This window comes from Calliphora vicina, chromosome 2 (genome assembly GCF_958450345.1).
Source record: "Calliphora vicina chromosome 2, idCalVici1.1, whole genome shotgun sequence".
NCBI classification, from domain to species: Eukaryota; Metazoa; Arthropoda; class Insecta; order Diptera; family Calliphoridae; genus Calliphora; species Calliphora vicina.
This window is the reverse complement of record NC_088781.1, coordinates 108,781,244-108,801,741: the sequence shown is the minus strand read 5'-3', so window position 1 is coordinate 108,801,741 and position 20,498 is coordinate 108,781,244. Positions and strand designations below refer to the sequence as shown.

Sequence of the window (20,498 nt, the reverse complement as noted above, 5' to 3'; positions counted from 1 at the left end):
CTTGAACTTGTCATAAGATACTTTTTGCTTATTCAGAAACTAAATACATTTCTCGGCCAATATCAGCCTGACTCAAAAGACACACTTATTATGAAAATTGAATTAGCGAATAATTTAAATGGCCACATGCTAGATAACAGCAAATATTGATTAGTCGAGCAGTTTAAGTAAACTTGTTTTCTATTATTCTTTAACTTTTCAAAATTCATATGATCTTGTCTCACGACAACAACAATTAATAAATTTACATAATAAATAATAATAATGTGAAATATTAAAGAAAGAAAAAACTAAATGACAAATTGTATTTGCATTTTTATTTTTCAGATTTGTGCGAATTTAACCCATTAATAACCACAGGTCAACGTACTCTTAATTGTTGGTTTTATAAAGGATATAAAGGTAAGTGATATTTAATTAGGAAAAGTTAAATATTTTCTTAAAAGTCATGTTTTATAATTAAGCTACGCTTTAGCAAGGATTAATCACGTGCTATTTACAGAAAAAAAAAACACTTTTATATATAGAAATTTAATGCATGTAAATTAAAAGTCATGAACAATAAATTAATAATTAACACTTATTATGACTTTATTTAATTTGTTGTGTGTAAAAAAAAAAATATTTTTTTGTTGTTTTTAGACTCCCTGAAGAAAACCATTTACAAAAATAAATTAACGTTTATAATCAGTGTGTTTTTATAACAGTGAAATGTTTTATAATGGGACTTTTTTAAATGGACACTTGAAAAACGTGATGCGATATTGAACACAAGTTACAGTTATTGCTTGAAATTGACATCGGTCGTAGATCTTTATGTAGTCCAAATTTAGCTTCAATCGTAGGTCTTTATATAGTCCAATTTTAGCTTCAATTGTAGGTCTTTATGTAGTACAATTTTAACTTTAATCATAGTTCTGTTTAGCTTCACTTATTGGTAGAGCAATTTTAGCTTCATTCATAGCTCCTTACGTAGTCCAATTTGAGCGAGCTTCATAGGTCCTAGGTTTTTATAAAGTCCAATATTTTATATAGTCCAATTTTAGCTTCATTCATTGGTCCTAATCTAGTCCAATTTTAGCTCCCTTCATAGGTCCTTATGTAGTCCAATTTTAGCTTCAATCGTAGGCTTTTATAAAGTCCAATATTTTATATAGTCCAATTTTAGCTTCATTCATTGGTCCTAATCTAGTCCAATTTTAGCTCCCTTCATAGGTCCTTATGTAGTCCAATTTTAGCTTCAATCGTAGGCTTTTATAAAGTCCAATTTCAATCGTAGATCTTTATACAGTAAAATTTTAGCTTCATTCATTTGTCCTTATGTAGAGCAATTTTAGGTTCATTCATAGGTCCTTATGTAGACCAATTTTAGCTTCAATCGTAGGCTTTTATAAAGTCCAATTTTAGCTTCATTCATTAGTCCTTATTAAGTCCAATTTTAGCTTCATTCGTTGGTCCTTATGTAGTCCAATTTTAGCTTCAATCGTAGGTCTTTATATAGTCCAATTTTAGCTTCATTCGTTGGTCCTTATATAGTCCAATTTTAGTTTAAAACATAGGTCTTTATAAAATCTAATTTTAGCTTTTATCCCTTTTGTAGTACAATTTTAGCTTCCTTCATAGGTACTTATGCAGTCCAATTTTAGTTTCAATCGTAGGTCTTTATACAGTCCAATTTTAGCTTCATTCATTGGTCTTTATGTAGTCCAATTATAGCTTCAATCGTAGGTCTTTATATAGTCCAATTTTAGCTTCATTCGTTGGTCCTTACTAAGTCCTTATTAAGTCCAATTTTAGCTTCATTTATAGGTGCTTATGTAGTCCAATTTTAGCTTCAATCACAGGTGTTTATATAGTCCAATTTTAGCTTCATTCGTCCGTCCTTATGTAGTCCAATATTAGCTTCAATCGTAGGTCTTTATATAGTCCAATTTCAGCTTCATTCATTGGTCCTTATGTAAAGCAATTTTAGCTTCATTCGTTAATCCTTATGTAGTCCAATTTTAGCTTCAATCATAGGTCTTTATATGGTCCTATTTCACCTTCAATCATAGGTCTTTATATAGTCCAATTTTAGCTTCAATCATAGGGGTTTAAGTAATCCAATTTTCAATCGTAGTTTATTATTGGGTGTATGAATCATTTGTACAACATAAATTTATTCAAAATATTTGCCATTGTTAACTATGAGATTTTCCCATTTTTCTGGCAACATATGGCTCATCTTTTGATGCCAAGAATGAATCAATCCAACTTCGGATACTTTGTTCCAAAGCATATCCCGGAGATAGCGTTCTGCATCGATCGAAACAAATAGTAGTTGGACAGGGCTCGGTCTAAAATATAAATCGGGTGAGGCAAAACTTCTCAACCACGTCTTTCTAAATACTTTTCAACAGGTACTGCCACATTTGCTCGAGCGTTGTCGTGATGGAACATAAATGGCCGCATATTCTGGTCATTTTTCGGCCAATGCTCACTTTAAGCTAATCAGTTTCGTTCGGCGGAGGTTGTCTGGTCAGATTTTAGCAGCTTATAATAGATAGGGCCCTTTTGCTCCCACCAAATATAGATAATTACCTTACCGCCATGGATATTTGGCTTTGGTGACGATTCGGCTGGTTGGCCAGGCTTCACGTACGATATCTTACACTTCGGGTTATTGTAATGCATCCATTCTTCATAGCAAGTAATAGGTTAGGTTAGGTTAGGTTCCATGGGTAGCCACTCTTCAAGCAGCTCACTTGGGTCCATTCAAAACTGATCCCATTGTGATACCCAAGGGGTAAACATCTTGGTATTAATTATACGTCCGTTGTTTCCAGGCTAAACCAACCAGATTCTCTGATGAAAGAGTAGATTCGTCTAAGACTTATCCTTGATAGCTCATCTAAGCATGATAGGAATGGTGTTCCGAAGATGCGTCCCCTCAGATTTATCAGAGCCGGGCATTGACAGAATAGGTGTGACACCGTCTCATCCTCTTCTTCATTATGGCAGCTCCTACAGTAGTCATTATACCGTAGGCCCAATCTCCTAGCATGTGTCCCAATTATACAGTGTCCTGTAATGAAGGAGACAATTAGCCTTATTTGCTCACGACGAAATTCCATAAGTAGATTCGTCCTGCTGGCATCATATATCAAGTAGACCTCGTTGTAACACAGGAAGACTCATTGGTCCACCTGCTTTGTGCAGATTCATATAGTGTCCGCTGAACAGCCATCTTGCATATAGCAAGGGAAATACCAGAAAAGGGGTCGATCTCATCATCATCCATCATCGCCCCCATTTTGGCCAGTTCGTCAGCTATACAATTACCCTGATTACCATCGTGGCCAGGGACCCATATAAGCGTTATCCTAGAATGTCTCGCTATCTCATTAAGGGATACCCGGCATTCCTCGGTTAACCTAGATGTCGTAAAGACACCCGCTATTCCTTTAACGGCAGCCTTGCTATCGGTAAATATACATATATCACCAGATATTTGATAAAACCTCAGCCAGTTGGATGCACGTTTAATGGCCGTAATTTCCGCCTGAAGAGCCGTACAGAAGTTAGGTAGCCTGAAATAGGATTTAATCCCATAGTTCTCAATAAAGAAACCACCACCGACCCTATTGCCCCTCTTTGAGCCATCAGTAAATACCCTTATGACATCATCAGGGGGTAAGAGTCCGCGCTGCCATGAATCCCTATTCGGGATTTTAATATGGAAATGCATATCGAAAAATGGTTTTGCGATGCAGTAATCGACATTACTATGTAAGTACCCATAGTAGTTCAGTATCTTAGAGTGCCCATGATCTTTACCATACCACGAACATCCAGCATTTAGTCTCACAGCAGAGTTGAGAGCCATTTGTATCACCATCAAATCAACTGGTAACCAGTTCAGGATAGTAAAAAGTGCCTTAGAGGGGGTAGTCCTTATAGCGCCTGTAATCAGTATCGCAATAGTCCTGAGAACTCGTTCCACAGCCTTACGGTGAGTAGCATTATCCAAGGCGTGCCACCACACCAACACTCCATAGAACAAGATGGGTTTAACAACTGCTTTGAAGATCCAACTGATACCCTTCGGCATAATACCCCAGTTTGTACCAATTGCCTTCTTACAGGAGTAGATGGCTACATAAGCCTTGTTAATCCTGTTTTGAATATTCAAATTCCAGGACAATCTTTTGTCTAGAATGATGCCAAGATACTTCGCATTATCTCTAATCTCAAGACTGATTCCATTCAGTCTAGGTGGTCTGAAGTCATCGATCTTATACCTCCTAGTGAAGAGAACCAGTTCCGTTTTTTGTGGGTTCACACTAAGTCCACATGAAATACTCCACTCACTCAGTGTACTTAATGCTGATTCCATACAACTGGATATTGTATCCAGAAATTTACCAGATATAAAAACTGCAACATCGTCAGCATATGCGACTGTCTTGATCCTTCTGTTGTCCATCCTGATCAACAGGGAATTCATAGCCAAATTCCACAGAAGTGGTGATAAAACACCCCCCTGCGGGGTTCCACGATTGGCCACTTTTAAAACACTTACACCACCTAAAGTAGCACAAATGACTCTATAACCGAGTATCTTTTCGACTAGTCGGCGAACACATAGATCAATTCCCAGTTCATCCATCGCAGATAGGATGGCATCGGGCCTGACATTATTAAAAGCTCCTTCAATATCGAGAAAGGCAACAAGTGAATACTCCTTATGTATTAGCGACTCCTCAATGGAGCCAACTAGCGAATGTAGAGCTGTTTCCACAGATCTGCCTTTGGTGTAGGCATGTTGGGATTTAGAGATGAGTTCCGACGGAATGGTCATTCTCAGATATACGTCAATCACCCTTTCTAGGGTTTTCAGCAGGAAGGATGCAAGGCTAATTGGCCTATAATCCTTTGGTTTAGTGTGAGTCGCCTTACCACCTTTAGGAATGAAGACTACTCTGCATCTCGTCCACCATGTGGGGATATAGGTCCATCTAATACACGCTGTGTATATGCTAATGAGCCATGGTACAACTATTTCTTCGTTCTTTTGAAGATCAGCAGGAATAATGCCATCCGGCCCAGGAGATTTAAACGGGTCGAAGCTTTTGATTGCCCATTGGATTCTATCCCTGTTTATCGGAACAGAGTTATCACCCGGAGCAACAGAATCGGCAGCCCCATTCATAGTCTCATCATCGACTGGAAGGCAACCTGGAAAATGAGTATCTAATAGGACCTCAAGTGTTTCCTTACTATTCAGAGTCCATCTACCACAGGGTTTCTGGATATAGCTTGGTACAACCGGTGAAGTTGATAGAATTTTACGTAATCGGTTAGTCTCAGAGGATCCTTCCACGCCGCTACAGAAGTCCCTCCAGGCTTTCCTTTTCGCATTCCTCGTAAGGTTCTTAAAGTGGTTCACTGAGGACTTATATTCCGGCCAGTTACCCAGCCTCTTTGCCTCGTTGAACAATTTACGACACGCCCTTCTTGCGTGTGCAATCTCAGGGTTCCACCAGGGTGGCTTATTCCTACCCCTGCAGATATTCGGCTTACAGGCCAAATTAGTAGCTGATTGGAACGCTTCTGTAAGTGCCTCAACTGCTACCTCAATATCGTCCCTATTTTCAATAGTGGGCGGGTTTGGTAGAGACCGGGAGAGTACATCACTCTGCAACTCCCAATTGGTCTTCCTCCTATTTAGAATGGTATTATCATTCCTATAAGTTACACTGATATTGAAATCAATATATAGATGATCAGAAAAAGAGCAGTCGTCGGAGACAGCCCAATTGTTAATCATACTGTGGTGCTCAGCACTCACAAGTGTTAAGTCTAGTACCTCACTTCTGTTTGAAACAACGAAGGTAGGTTCTGAACCTCTATTAACTACTTCCAAACTACTATTAAGTATGAAACTGAAAAGACTCTCACCTCTTGTGTTGGTGTCGCTGCTACCCCATACAATGTGGTGCGAGTTAGCGTCAGCACAGATAACCAATGGTATCCTGGACTCATTCGCCTTTTTCACAGCACTACGGATATCATCGTTTGGTGGATGCTCCCCGTGGTCATGCGCCATGTAGCTGGATATCAGCCATAACAAACAGCCTTCATTAGTTTCCCATGAGACTGCTACTGTATCTTCATTACTGTAATCAGACAGAATGAAGATTTTCAAAGAGCTTTTAGCCAATATACAGGATCTAATTTTACCTGCGCCTTTAGCGAAGTAGAGCTTATAGCCCTTCAGACATAGTCCACAGATACGGTCCTGATGGACCCAAGGTTCCTGGACCATGACTAGCTCCTCCCCGTTCTGAGCAATTCGGAGGAGCAGTGCGGCTGATGCTGCTTTAGAGTGGTGAAGGTTTATCTGGGTCACCCTCACCATGCTCCATTTTTACAATAGTGACGTCGGCGTCCTCCTGGTCAGAATTCAGGAGGGCGTCCTCGTCCACCACCTCATCCATCCGTTCAAAGAATGTACCAACTAGTTCGGAGACTGAGTTGGTATCTTCAGTGTCGGCTGGATCAGTGGCGTCATTGCAATCCATGCCCTCTTCCGAGAGCATGGTATAGCAAGTAATGATTCGGTGCAAAAATAATTTTCTTTTATAACGTTCAACATCATTTCGGCTTCAATTTATATGGTACCCAATTTCCCTGCTTCTGGATGAATCCTTCTGCTCGCAAACATTTTGAAATTGCTGCTTGAATAGCTACCAATGATTTTGCAAGCTCTTGTTGAGTTTGACAGCAATCTTCATGGAGTAATGCCTCCAATTCTTGATCTTCAAACTTTTTTGGTTGGCCAGGGCGATCCATGTTAAAATCACCACATCTAAACCGAACAAACCATCACTCGCAAGTTGAAACCGATGGAACACATTCACCATAAGCTTTGGTGAGTAATCGGTGTGCTTCAGCGGCACTTTTTATACCATTCACCTTCGTGAGAAGGTTATATATAAGTTTGTCATTCCGTTTGTAATTTCCACAATATAATTTTCCGACCCTATAAAGTATATATATTCTGGATACTTATAGATAGCGGAGTCCGTCTGTTTGTTGAAGACTCCAGATATCTTCGGCATCCAAATCTTCAATAATTCAGACATGCTTTCGAGAAGTTTCTTATTTAAAATCAGCAAAATCGGTTAAAATCAGCAAAATAATTTTGACCTATATCTTGATTACTAAGTCATTAATATAGACAATATGAATGACAAAAAAAATTGAAAAAACCGAAAAAAAAAATTTAAATTTAAAAAAAAAAAATTTAATTTAAAATAACACTTTTTTAACCCGAAAAAAAATTAAAAAAAAAAATTAAATTTAAAAAATTTAAAATAACAATTTGAAAATTTTTTTTTTCCAAAAAATTTAAAAAAAAAATCTGAAAAAGAAATAAATTTTGTTTATCTAAAAATATTTAAAATTTGTATTTTGAAGTATAATTTGGTGAAGGGTATATAAGATTCGGCAGAACCGAATATAGCTCTCTTACTTGTTTTCAAATTAAAGAAGTAAAGCAAAACTTCCCGCATTTGACGCTTTGTTATTGGGATTTTTGAAGCAAAAAAATCTTGTTGTTTACACTATAATATTCAATAACTAATATTTAGGATATGTACCTTTCAAAATGATATATAAATTATTAAAAACAAAAATCGATTTCAAAATATACTTCATCTATTGTAAATCCCGCATTTTCTAATTTATATAGTCTTATTTTGAGATTCAATCGTAGTTTCCACGTAGATATTTATTTTTAATTTTAGAATTTTCGCAAATAATTTTAAATAAAACTAGTTACACACATTTTATATTTAACGATTTTTGGTTTGTTTTTTTTTTTTAATTTCAACTTTTGTTAACATGTGTTTCTAATGATTTATATATTTATATTCTATGCATAACCTTACTTGCACTTAAATATCCTTTACTATTGTTTTCTATTATTTAATCTCTATTAATCTAATATTTATTATGCTTTTATCCGGTAATTAAAAGCATTTCTCTTTTTTTCATAGTGTTTTTTTTTAAATATTTACAAAATTTAGATTTTTGTATTGTTTAACTATAGTTAACTATGGAAATATAGCAGGCTTATTTTGGAGTTTAGCAACGAGATTTGCCTTGATTACATTTTATATTTAATTTAATATTTTTTTTATCGATGCAGACATTTAAAAAAAAATATCCTAAAATAAATATATATTGTATATGAACGTGAATTCTATAGCCAGCTGAGTTTCACACTTTTTCTGATTACTTATTTTGTATGAGTATTTATTTATTTATATTTCAGACATGTTTGTTTAATGCTACTTTTTATGCTAGTTCATGAAATATTGATATTAAATAAACATACGTATAAAAAATAAAAATATAAATATAGCAAATCAATATTAATACATGTCACCTATAAGGGTGGTTCCATTTAGTTTGAGAAAATTAAAAATATTGAACTTGTTAAATATTTCCAAACAATATTCCGTAAGTTTAAATTCTTCTGTATTCATGTGTCGTTTTTCAAATATATCCTACCAGTTTTTAACTCCAAACTTTCCCTTTTTTAAATATTTTATTTGCCATGGAAAGCCCCCTATGCCTACTTTTGCTTTTACAACTGTTGTCCAGAATTTTATTAGTTTTTTCCCATTAAATTTTTAAAAAAACTTAATTAAAATTGCTCACTATATACAAAAATCCATATATTGTTGAAAAATATATTAAAAACAAAAAAATAATATTCAATTTTTATATTTTTATTTAATTTATTACAATTTTTTATATCAATATATCAGAAAGCAAGTAATTTTGAAACTCAAAATGAAAACAACTAAGTGATCCAATGAGTAAGTGAGTGAGTGATTGTATGTATGGGACAGAGAGAGTGTCATTTAATAATTTGTATAAATATTTGTTAAAAAATTGAAAATAAAATTGTAGATATATAAAAATATCAATCAGTTTACACAAGTGAACCCTTGTTTAACAACAGCCACCAATAATAACATGTACAAAATCAAATGATACAAAATAAATAAAATAAATGTGTGATGAGATTTAAACAGAATCGTTTTTTGTTAATATTTGTTTAATAATTTCCTTTCAGTGGCCGGACGTTATGTATAAAAAACTTTAAATGTAATTTGAAAGTTTTTGTAAAGGTGGTGAAGTTTTTTAAGAGGAGGTGTTAATAGAGAAAGATTTTTATAAAAAAATCGCTTAACAAATTAACTAAAAACTCTTGAATTGAAATTTTGTTTTCTATTTAATACACCAGAAATCAGGAGGAGGAAACTCAAGGTTTAACATAGTCCAAGTTCGTAGGTCTTTATATAGTCCAAAATTAGTTTCAATCGTAGGTCTTTATACCGTCAAATTCAGCTTCAATCCGAGAACTTTTTGTAGTCCAAATTTAATATCAAGCTAGGTCCTTATATAGTCCAAATTTAGCATCACTCATAGACCTGTATATAGTCCAAATTTAGCTTAAATTAGAGGTCTTTATATAGTCTAAATTTGGAAACAATCATAGGTCTTTATATAGTCCAATTTTAGCTTCATTCATAGGTCCTTATGTAGTCGAATTCCAGCTTCAATCATAGTTCTTTATATAGCCCAGATTTAGCTTTAATCATAGATATTTATATAATCCAAATTTAGCTTCAATCGTAGGTCCGTATATAGTCCAAATTTAGCTTCAATCGCAGGTCTTTTTATAGTCTAAAATTAGCTTCAATCTAAGATCTTTGTATAGTCCAACTTAGCTTCAGTTATAGGTCTTTATATAGTCCAAATTTAGCCTCAATAGAGGGGCTATATATAGTCCAAATTTATCTTCAATCATTGATCTTTGTATAGTTCAAATTTAGCTTCAATCATAGGTCCTTATATAGTCAAAATTTACCTTCAATCATTGATCTTTATATAGTCCAAATTTAGCTCCAATCATAGGTCCCTATATAGTCCAAACTTAGCTCCAATAGAAGGTCTATATATAGTCCAAATTTATCATCAATCGTAGATCGTTGTATAGTTCAAATTTAGCCTCAATCATAGGTCCTTATATAGTCCAAACTTAGCTTCAATCATAGGTCCTTATATAGTCCAAACTTAGCTTCAATCATGGGTCTTTATATAGTCAAAATTTGCTTTCAATTATAGGTCTTTATATAGTCCAAACTTAGCTTCAATCATAGGTCTTTATATAGTCAAAATTTACCTTCAATCATAAATCTTTATATAGTCCAAATTTAGCTTCAATCATAGGTCCTTATATAGTTTAAACTAAGCTTCAATAATAGGTCTTTATATAGTCAAAATTTACCTTCAATCATAAGTCTTTATATAGTCCAAATTTACCTTCAATCATAGGTCCTTATATAGTTTAAACTAAGCTTCAATAATAGGTCTTTATATAGTCAAATTTTACCTTCAATCATAGGTCTTTATATAGTCGAAATTGAGCTTCAATCATAGGCCTTTATATAGTCCAGATTTAGCCTCAATCATAGGTCTTTATATAGTCCAAATTTATCCTAAATCGTAGATCTTTGTATAGTTCAAATTTAGCTTCAATCATAGGTCCTTATATAGTCCAAACTTAGCTTCAATTATAGGTCTTTATATAGTCCAAATTTATCTTCAATCATAGGTCTTTATATAGTCCAAAATTAGCCTCAATCTAAGATCTTTGAGCTTCAATCAAAGGTCCTCATATAGTCCAAACTTAGCTTCAATTATAGGTCTTTATATAGTCCAAATTTATCTTCAATCATATGTCTTTATATAGTCCAAAATTAGCCTCAATCGAAGATCTTGGAGCTTCAATCATAGGTCCTTATATAGTCAAAATTTAGCTTCAATAGAAGGTCTATATATAGTCCATATTTATCTTCAATCGTAGATCTTTGTATAGTTCAAATCTAGCTTCAATCATAGGTCCTTATATAGTCCAAACTTAGCTTCATTCAAAGGTCTTTATATAGTCAAAATTTACCTTCAATCATAGGTCTTTATATAATCCTAATTTAGCTTCAATAGAAGGTCAATATATAGTCCATATTTATCTTCAATCGTAGATCTTTGTATAGCTCAAATTTAGCATCAATCATAGGTCTTTATATAGTCCAAACTTAGCTTCAATCAATGGTCTTTATATAGTCAAAATTTAGCTTCAATAGAAGGTCTATATATAGTCCATATTTATCTTCAATCGTAGATCTTTGTATAGCTCAAATTTAGCATCAATCATAGGTCCTTATATAGTCCAAACTTAGCTTCAATCAATGGTCTTTATATAGTCATAATTTACCTTCAATCATAGGTCTTTATATAATTCGAATTTAGCTTCAATCGTAGGTCTTTATATAATCCAAACTTAGCTTCAATCCAGTGACTTAATAAAATCCAAATTTAGCTTCAGTTCTGTTTGTAGTCCAATTTTTGCTAAAATCGTATTTCTTTATGTAGTTTAAATATTATTGATTACTTAAACTTACACTTCTTTCTTAAACAGCCTTTAAATAATATTATTGCTTTACCCCTACAAATTAAAGTGTTAATTTGGAGTGATAAATTATATTTGATTAAAGTTGCGGCAATTGTCTGTTTTACTTTTCATCTCAATTTTTTTTTTTTTTTTTTTTTTTGTTCTGACAAAAAACTATATCATTTATTTATTTATACTTTATATATTACTTTACTGCTCAATAAACCTGGCCATAATATGAAAGTGACACTCTAGTTGACCACCATACCAGCAAACAGCAAATAGCAACCATCTCTTCTCTAGTGACACCAACCAGCCAATACCACAACAGAACGACTAGCAAACGTGTGTTACTGATGGTCATTTTAGAGCGTGTGCTCCATTTAATATATAAATAGTATATAGTAGACTGACTATATAGACTGAATATTGTTGTTGGTCAGTTGGTTGGTTGGTTAAATTGTTATTTTATGCTGTTGCCGGTGATGTGTATATTTGTACTCGGGCCAATTTAAATATGCGTCAATAAATAAATAATAAATGATAAACGCAACAGCTCATATAATGTCGCAAAAAATTACTTGCATAAATATCATTATGTTGAATCAACACAAAGAGTTAAGGGAAGAGTAATATTCGTTTTTCCGAGTTCCCATCTGAAATAATCAATTGTTTATTAACAGCTTCAGAATACCCTTAGTTAATAAAATTTATAGTTTTTTTTTTGTAACGATCAGTTGTCTTCAAAGTGATTTTTTATTATCAACTCAGATAATAACTCAAATAGTGTAAAACTATATTTACTGAGTAATTATTGCTAGAAAAAAGAAAATAAAATAAAACAATAACAGTAGGCAGTCAATAAGAGTTATAGTTGTATAATCATATTAATTGTAATGGCAAATATTTATTGTAGCAGTTATAATTACAATGGAAACACAAATAATAATTATATGGCAATAACTTATTTTACTCTCAATACGATGGAAATGTCAATATCAAATATTGTGGGAATGTTGATAAAATATTGAATAAATAACTGGCCAGAAATATACTCAACACGATATCTAATATATCAAGATCTTAAGCGTTGTCAATATAAACAATAATAAAACAGCTTGGAAAGTTTTGAGATTTAATAAGGGGTCATTAAGTTTGTGTACATTTATTCGATACTAGCGGATACCCAGCGTGTGCTACTACCCTGTAGAAAAAACACATACATATATCTTTATTAATTACACTGTGCACGAAATTAACACTTTTTTTCTGTCAAGAGGGGAACCCAGTGGGTTAAACTAATTCGGGTACGCTGAATTCAGTGGTGCTAACCGTTTTTTAGATTAGCTCGTATTTTAGAGATATACCGTTATTTCGAAAATGGAGGAGGTTGCACAACATCTATTCGCGTAACTCAAAAACGGTTTAGTTTCTTGAATAAACTGAAAAAATCGCAGTGCAGTTTTTTGAACTAGCACAGTGTTATTAATTAATTTCATAAAAACTATTCTTTTAAAAAAGGTACGAAAAAAAGGAACAATTTGACGTTCAAATAACAAAAAAATTGACAAATTCTATTTGAATTTTTTCTAGAAGAACACATCACCTTCGTGAGAAGGGTATATATAAGTTTGTCATTCGTTTGTAATTTCCACAATATAATTTTCCGACCCTATAAAGTATATATTCTGGATTTTATAGATAGCGGAGTAGATTAAGCCATGTCCGTCCGTCTGTCCGTCTATTTGTTGAAATCAATTTTCTGAAACCCCAGATATCCAATCTTCAATAATTCTATCAGACATGCTTTCGAGAAGTTTTCTATTTAAAATCAGCAAAATCGGTCCACAAATGGCCGAGATATGACGAAAAAACCAGGACAACCTCGATTTTTGACCTACTTTTGACTTATATCTGGATTATTAAGTCATTAATATAGACAATATGAATATCTAATGATAGATATTTCAAAGACCTTTGCAACGACGTATATAAGATCATAGTAAGTTGGACCTATAATGTTGAAATCTGAAAAAATTTTAACCATTATTTTTTTTAAACCAAAAAAAAATTTTAAAATTAAAAAAAAATTAAAATTATATAATCAAAATTTAGCTTCTTCCGTAGGTCTTTATATAATCCAAATTAAGTTTCAATCGCTGGTGTTTATATAGTCGAAATAAAGCTTCAATGGTAATCCTTTATATAGTCCACATTTAGCTTTAATCGTAGGTCTTTATATTGTCCAAATTTAGATTCAATCGTAGGTCTTTATATAGTCCAAATTTAGCTTTAATCGTAGGTCTTTATATTGTCCAAATTAAGCTTCTTCCATAGGGGTTTATATACTCCAAATTTAACTTTAATAGTAAGTCTTTACATATTCCAAATTAAGCTTCTTCCGTAGGGGTTTGTATAGTCCAAATTAAGCATCAATCGCTGGTCTTTAGATAGTCCAAATTTAGCTTCTATCGTAAATCTTTATAAACTCCAAATTTAGCTTCAGTGCTTGGTCTTTAAATTTGGCTTCAATTGTAGGTATTTATATTGTCCAAATATAGATTCAATCATAGGTCTTTATATAGTCCGTCAATTTGGATTCCGTGAGCATCGCGGAACAGTTGTGTACTTTTCGGCAATATATATGTTGCCCAGGCTTTTGACAAGGGTTGACATAAATGTCTAATACACAAGATAAAATCCCTACTGCCTTCTAGTACACACAAAATACTTACATACTAGTGTCTTACCTATAGGATCGCTTGTTTAGGATAAAGTGCAGAGATTAACTATGTGACAAGCGATTATGCGATCGATGTTGGCGTACCTCAGGGAAGTGTTCCAGGATCAACCCTTCCGACTCTGATTTGCCCGAGTCCAAATAATTAACCTTTTTCACCTTTACAGATGATGCTGCAAGTTCTCATGTAGCATCTAGGAACCTAGTTAATTATCTCAGGCATGTGGAGAAGTAGTTAAACAATTGGAGAATACAAGTAAATGAAATCAAAAGTAAGCACATAACATTTTCACTTAGTGGAGGAAGTTGTCCCCCAGTGACTCTTAACAGTGGGAAGATCCCACAATCTGATTTATTTAGATGGCTTACTTGGCGACGGCACTTAGAAGCCAAGCGACTCCACATGAAACTAAAAGCTTCTAAATTACACTGGCTAATCCGCCATCAATCGTCACCCTGTATAAGACGGTCTTAAAACCAATTTGAACATACGGAATCCAATTATGGGGAACAGCAAGCAATACCAGTATAGATATCATACAGAATGCACAATCCAATATTCTTTGAACCATGACGGGTTCAAAAGAAATGAGATCATCAACAGTCCAAATTTAGCTTCAATCATAGGTCTTTAGCAAGGAAATTGCTTTTCATCCCGACCATTATTTATAAATATATGAACACTTTGCATATGGAAGTGTGTATTTGTGTATATTTCTATATAATATTTATATTCATTATTTGCATTGTAAAAAGAGCACTATGAATAATACTCTCACTATGCATATGAAGGTGTTAAAAAAGGATGTTCAAATACGCGGACACACAACTAAGCACCCAGCAGTCCATGGAACTGGTTCACGTTGTTGAATTCAATTGCCTCTATAAGAGTTAAAGCTAATTATCTATTAAACTACTTGTTAGTTTAATGGGTCTGGTGCTCCAAATAGTTACTTTATTCACCTGCCTGGCTACTATGAACCGGTTTGTAGACTGACTACTAGATTCATTCCTAGGAAGTTCATATGTTCTAGAAAGTTGTTTATTGAGATATTAGGTACATTGTTGTAGTTGATTGTTTCCTTGAATTATGAACCGTTGCTACCAATGGACCTGGAAAAAAGGTAAAAAAAATCGAATTTTTGAAAGTTTTTTTTGCGATTTTGATCTTGAAGATGAAGTTTATATGATTTTACATGTTCATAATTTTCTTTATGACAAGGGCTACAACTTTGCCTCAGAGAGTAAATCAAAATTTCGAACTGTTTTCAAGATATGAGCCTGAGAAAATTATCACTTTTTTGCAAAAATGACACCGAGGCTCAAAATCTTTGGGGCCCATAAACAAGTGCATGACTATGGGCAAAACTGGGCAAAACATGGGTTTTTTATCAGGTAGTGTTGTCCGTATATGAGTTTTTTGTTGCACTGTGTATCTATTGTTGTCCGTATATGAGTTTTTTGTTGCACTGTGTATCTAGAAAGGTAATCAATTAGGGAGCTAGTGAATTAACTGACTCTATGTAATCAGTACGTGCATTTAAATTATATATAATGTTAAATAGTTAATCTGGAACAGTTTTCAAAGCTACTGGGTTGTATTTTTAAATATTTACATACATCTATGTAGTATGTTCATTTCCTATTCTATGTACTTTTAAATTAATATTATTTACCTACTGAATAGGTTTTTTTTATTGCACATTCTCTTGACATTGTTTTAAATAATTTATAGCAGTTTTTAGCTTTAAAAAAATTAAATTTTTCCTTATTTTATCTATTGTATTCGAATTTTTCAAATAAATTTAATTAACTGACCAACAAAAACTTAATTCAATTCAATATTACACACTTAATTGATTAACAATAGCGTTTAGTGTTTACAAGAGGAATTTGATGGTCGTCATAATTAAAACCACACTTGTTATTTGGTTTTTGTTAGTTGTTAATTCATTTAATCAAAAACATGACTATCTAATCAATTTGTGTAGTAAAATCCGCATGTTATTAACACTTAATAAATATTAATTTACATTAGGTCACACACTTAACACACATAGATAATTATTTAATGCAGTTGTGTTTATTTTGGATTAACAGGGATTTGAAAAACTAGATTAAAAACGATTTGTTATACAAAGATAAAGAATTATTGTTAAACTAGATATTTCCATAGTCTAGACAAAGTTAATTTTGTGGATTCTTAAAACGTGACAGGCTTTGAAAACGACAAAAAATTACATTTGACTTATGAAATCCAATATAATTTTTTGTTTAATCGATAAAGAATTTAATTCTAAATCGAATATAAAATCGATAACTTTCGATTTCATAAGACCAATTTACTTTTTCTGTGGTTTTCAAAACCGAATCCTACAATGATTTGATTGTATGACAAGCAGTAACTAAGATCAGATATCTCTATATAATACCATTTATTTAACCTTCCTTCCCATTTTTATTTAAATGTTTTTTTAGTTTTCTACAATTCCTAATATATGAGTACAAATTTCTTTGGGTATGCATGTAATTATTGTATTTTAATTTGATTGTTGTACAAGAAGTAATAGTTATTATCGATTATGTGTTGAAATCTATTTTAATATCACTTTATAATCAGTTTGTTGGCCTTAAGGGTTTTGTAATTGCCATAAAAACATAAATAATTGTATGAATTAAATAAATAATGTGTAAATAATAACATATTTCTACATATTACTTATAAATTAATTATATTTTAGAAATTATTGTAGGCATTAACAAGTTTACAGGCACTAAATTATATATATTAAGGGGAAGCCAAACAAAGCTGACGATATTCCTAACTAAAATGAAAGTTTACTTAATTTTGTATCAATTAATCCAGTTCAGGAATGAATATACTTATATCTCATAAACTACTGCAGTAGTTGGTCCGATTGTAAAACATCCCAGAAAAACTTAACAATGACTTGAATTGGTGAATAAAAAATACTTCTCAATGACTAGTATTACTTTTAAGTCTTATAATGACTTCTTTATTAATGGTTATATAACAGCTTCTGTAAGCAATTATAGTAGTCGTTACATGTAACTAGTTTTAGAGATATCGAAGTACTGACTTATTTAGAGACAACTGCAGTCAAAATTTGACTCGAAATTGTATTTAAATTCAAATATAACGCTTTCTAACGAAATTTGTAACCTTTAATCCAGTTCTGGAAAGAAAATATATCTCGTAAACTACTGGTCCGATTGTAAAACATCCCTGAAAAACGTGGCAATGACTTGAATTGAATTAGTGAATAACAAATACTTCTCAATGAATAGCATTACTTTTAAGCTTATAATGACTTCTTTATTAACGGTTATATAACAGCTTCTGTAAGCCCTTACAGTCAATGAATTATTATATTCGTTACATGTAACTAGTTTTAGTGATATCAAAGTAATCACTTATTTATAGGCGGATGCAGTAAATTTTTGCTTCTAGAATATCACCGTGTTAAAATACCGAGTTAATATTGTTACGAAATTGTGTTTAAATTCAAATATAACGGTTTTTAACGGCTGGTTTCAAGTTGCATCATGTTTCTCAACAGGATTTCTATTTCTGGAGACTTCTAATTGTGGACAATGTTGTTTACCGGCCGATTAACAGCAGTTAACATATCTGTGGGCATTATTAACATAGCTGTGGATAATTCAAAGTGACCGTAATAATTGGCACATACTAGAATTTGTGGTACTGCACTAATCGGCTCTCAACTGAGCAATGATGGATGGCGACCTCTATAACTTCGCTATAGCGTTGTAAATCCATCCAAATGTGTCGGAGTAGGGGATCCGCCATCAGAATGTAATGACTGAGACACCAAGGCTGGTGACAAGCTATTAGGAACAGTCAAGTTCGTCATCTTGACACATCCGTTTGAGATCGGAGTGCATTATTTTGGGCCATTGAGTTTCACTGATAAATGAGTTCTATGCTTGGGAAATCTCTTCACTAATGTCCCAAGAGCGGCCAACGAGAGCTTTCAAGACCTTATTTATATTACCTTTAAATAAATCGTATTACTTTAATTGCAAATAATAATAAATAATAAGCGATCAGTATTTTAAAGTTTGTAACAACTCTTTATTTATTTAAATATACACAGCGATTTAAATAACAACTCTCTTTTAATACAAACAATTAGTATATTACATACTTTAAATACAAATTGGTAATACAGTTGATGTTAAGTATAATAGTACCTACAATACACTGACTCACTGCAACTTGCTGTTACTATTTATATACACAGTGCCATCTTCTAGAGTTTTCATGAATTATCTAACGGACTAATTTAAAATGTTATATTTCTAGAGCTTTCAGCAGCCTTAATGTTAATGTTAACAGCTTTAGCAGTTAAAATTGGAAGCACTGTGCTGATAAATAGCAGTATCCACCAAACTTTATAACTATTAAATTCAAATTTATAGTGCAAATTCGTTACAATATTTTATTTACTTTTTGATATAAACATTTACGTACTTATTGATATATAAATGTTGGAGTGAGGATGTTGAGATTGTGTTAAAGTTAAGTTTTTATTGAGAAGTTTAAAGAAGTTGCTAGTAATCGTTAAGAGAAGCAAAAGTTTATATTTATCGACTATTTATGTTCAACACGAGTTGTGATTTAGAGGTTATGTTCTCGGAGCCAGTCACTGTTTCCGATATAGGCATCAAGGCATTTCAAATGCATATCCGATAATTCAGAAAGATTGCCAAATGAGCCATTTTCTAGAAAACACGGAACGTTATTCTCCTAGTACCGGACAAGAACAACGAAAGTGACAAATAATCGTATCCTCTTTCACATTCTGAGAACTCTTTCAAGACAACACAAAGTCTTCTAATATGACACAGTGGGGCAGAATTAAATTTTTTTGGAAATAATCCTTGCATTTCTAAACGGCTGGTCCGATCGGGATAAAATTTGTCGTGCACGTAACCAAGGAGTTTTCGAGTTTAAGTTATTAAAATGGGCCCAACAAATGCTCAAAGTAGTATACCTTCGACATGTAAAATGTTTAAGCACGTGCCATTTTTTTGATTGCCAGCCGATTTCAAAAATTTTATTTTGGTAACTGCTCGGCTAGGTTTTTTTTGATCGCTCGGTTATGGTTACGTGTGCTATTTATCTATGGAGCCCCTGGAGAATTTGTAAGGCCCATTTTAATAACTTAAACTCGAATACTCCTTGGCTAAGCTTACGCCAAAGTTTATCCCGTTAGGACCAACCGTTTAGAAATGACAGATTTATTTTCAAAAAATTTTAATTTTGCCCCACTGTACATGAGCACCAAATTGTCAGTGCCGGGTTATAACCGCCATCGTGTTGGTTAATTGTTAGTGTTGTAGTCCAAAGAGATATAACCTCCTTTTAAATACTGATATATAAAACTGGGGAATATCAGAGGATAGGTCCGCTATTCCCATGTCATTCGGAATTGAGAAACTAAAGTTTCTCGAAAAGAAGGGCCACTTGGAGTGCAATAGATCTTAGAAGCATTTATGTGTATGGTGGGTACAGTTTTGTGATCCAAAATGCAATTCAGAAGGCGATGCAAGCCTTCTAGAACCTTATAGAAATACGGTCTATAAGGTGCGTTATTGTCACGCCGAGTAAAAATTAACAATTTTAATGAAAAAATCAGGTCAACACCAAAAGTTCAAAATAATTAATTCTTATTTCCATTTTAGAAATCAAATTACATGTTATCTCTTAACCATATCGTTAATTAATTCATAGGCTTAATTCGTTCAAATGTATTGAACTCATTCACTTTGATATTTCACTCACTTTGATAATTCGTTCTTTATAGAATTAATCCCATATTGAATTATTCAAATTTTCTTTAAGACAAAACCATTACAATAATATTACGGTAAGGTTAAGTAAGCCAATTTGTTTCACTTCATTTTGTAATGGAGAAAAAATATTTTCATTCAATTTGTATTAGATTTGAATTAACAAAAATTTAATCATTCAAAGGTTGAATGAATAACGTTATGAATTCATTTCATTACGAATTAATTCAATGATGAATGAATTATTTTTAAATAAAAGCATTTTAATGACGCTACATAATTAAATGTTGGAAATAGATTTATGGAATGAATGGCTGAGATTTTGTTATTCTGAATTAAGCACAAATTGAATTAATTTATCTGGTCAACACATATGTATGGCTGTGAAATTAGGAATGTAGCAAAATC

At 32.7% G+C, this 20,498-nt stretch overlaps 1 protein-coding gene across 1 annotated transcript in view; it reads left to right on the top strand.

Annotated features, from left to right (window-relative positions):
- Window positions 1-330: 330 nt before the first annotated feature.
- The window catches only part of Nha1 (Na[+]/H[+] hydrogen antiporter 1), a 59,983-nt gene continuing 39,815 nt past the window's right edge, over window positions 331-20,498 (top strand). Inside the window, exon 1 of the mRNA XM_065499712.1 lies at window positions 331-402. The gene's annotated coding sequence lies outside the window, so the exon portion shown is untranslated. The remainder of the gene's footprint in view (window positions 403-20,498) is intronic.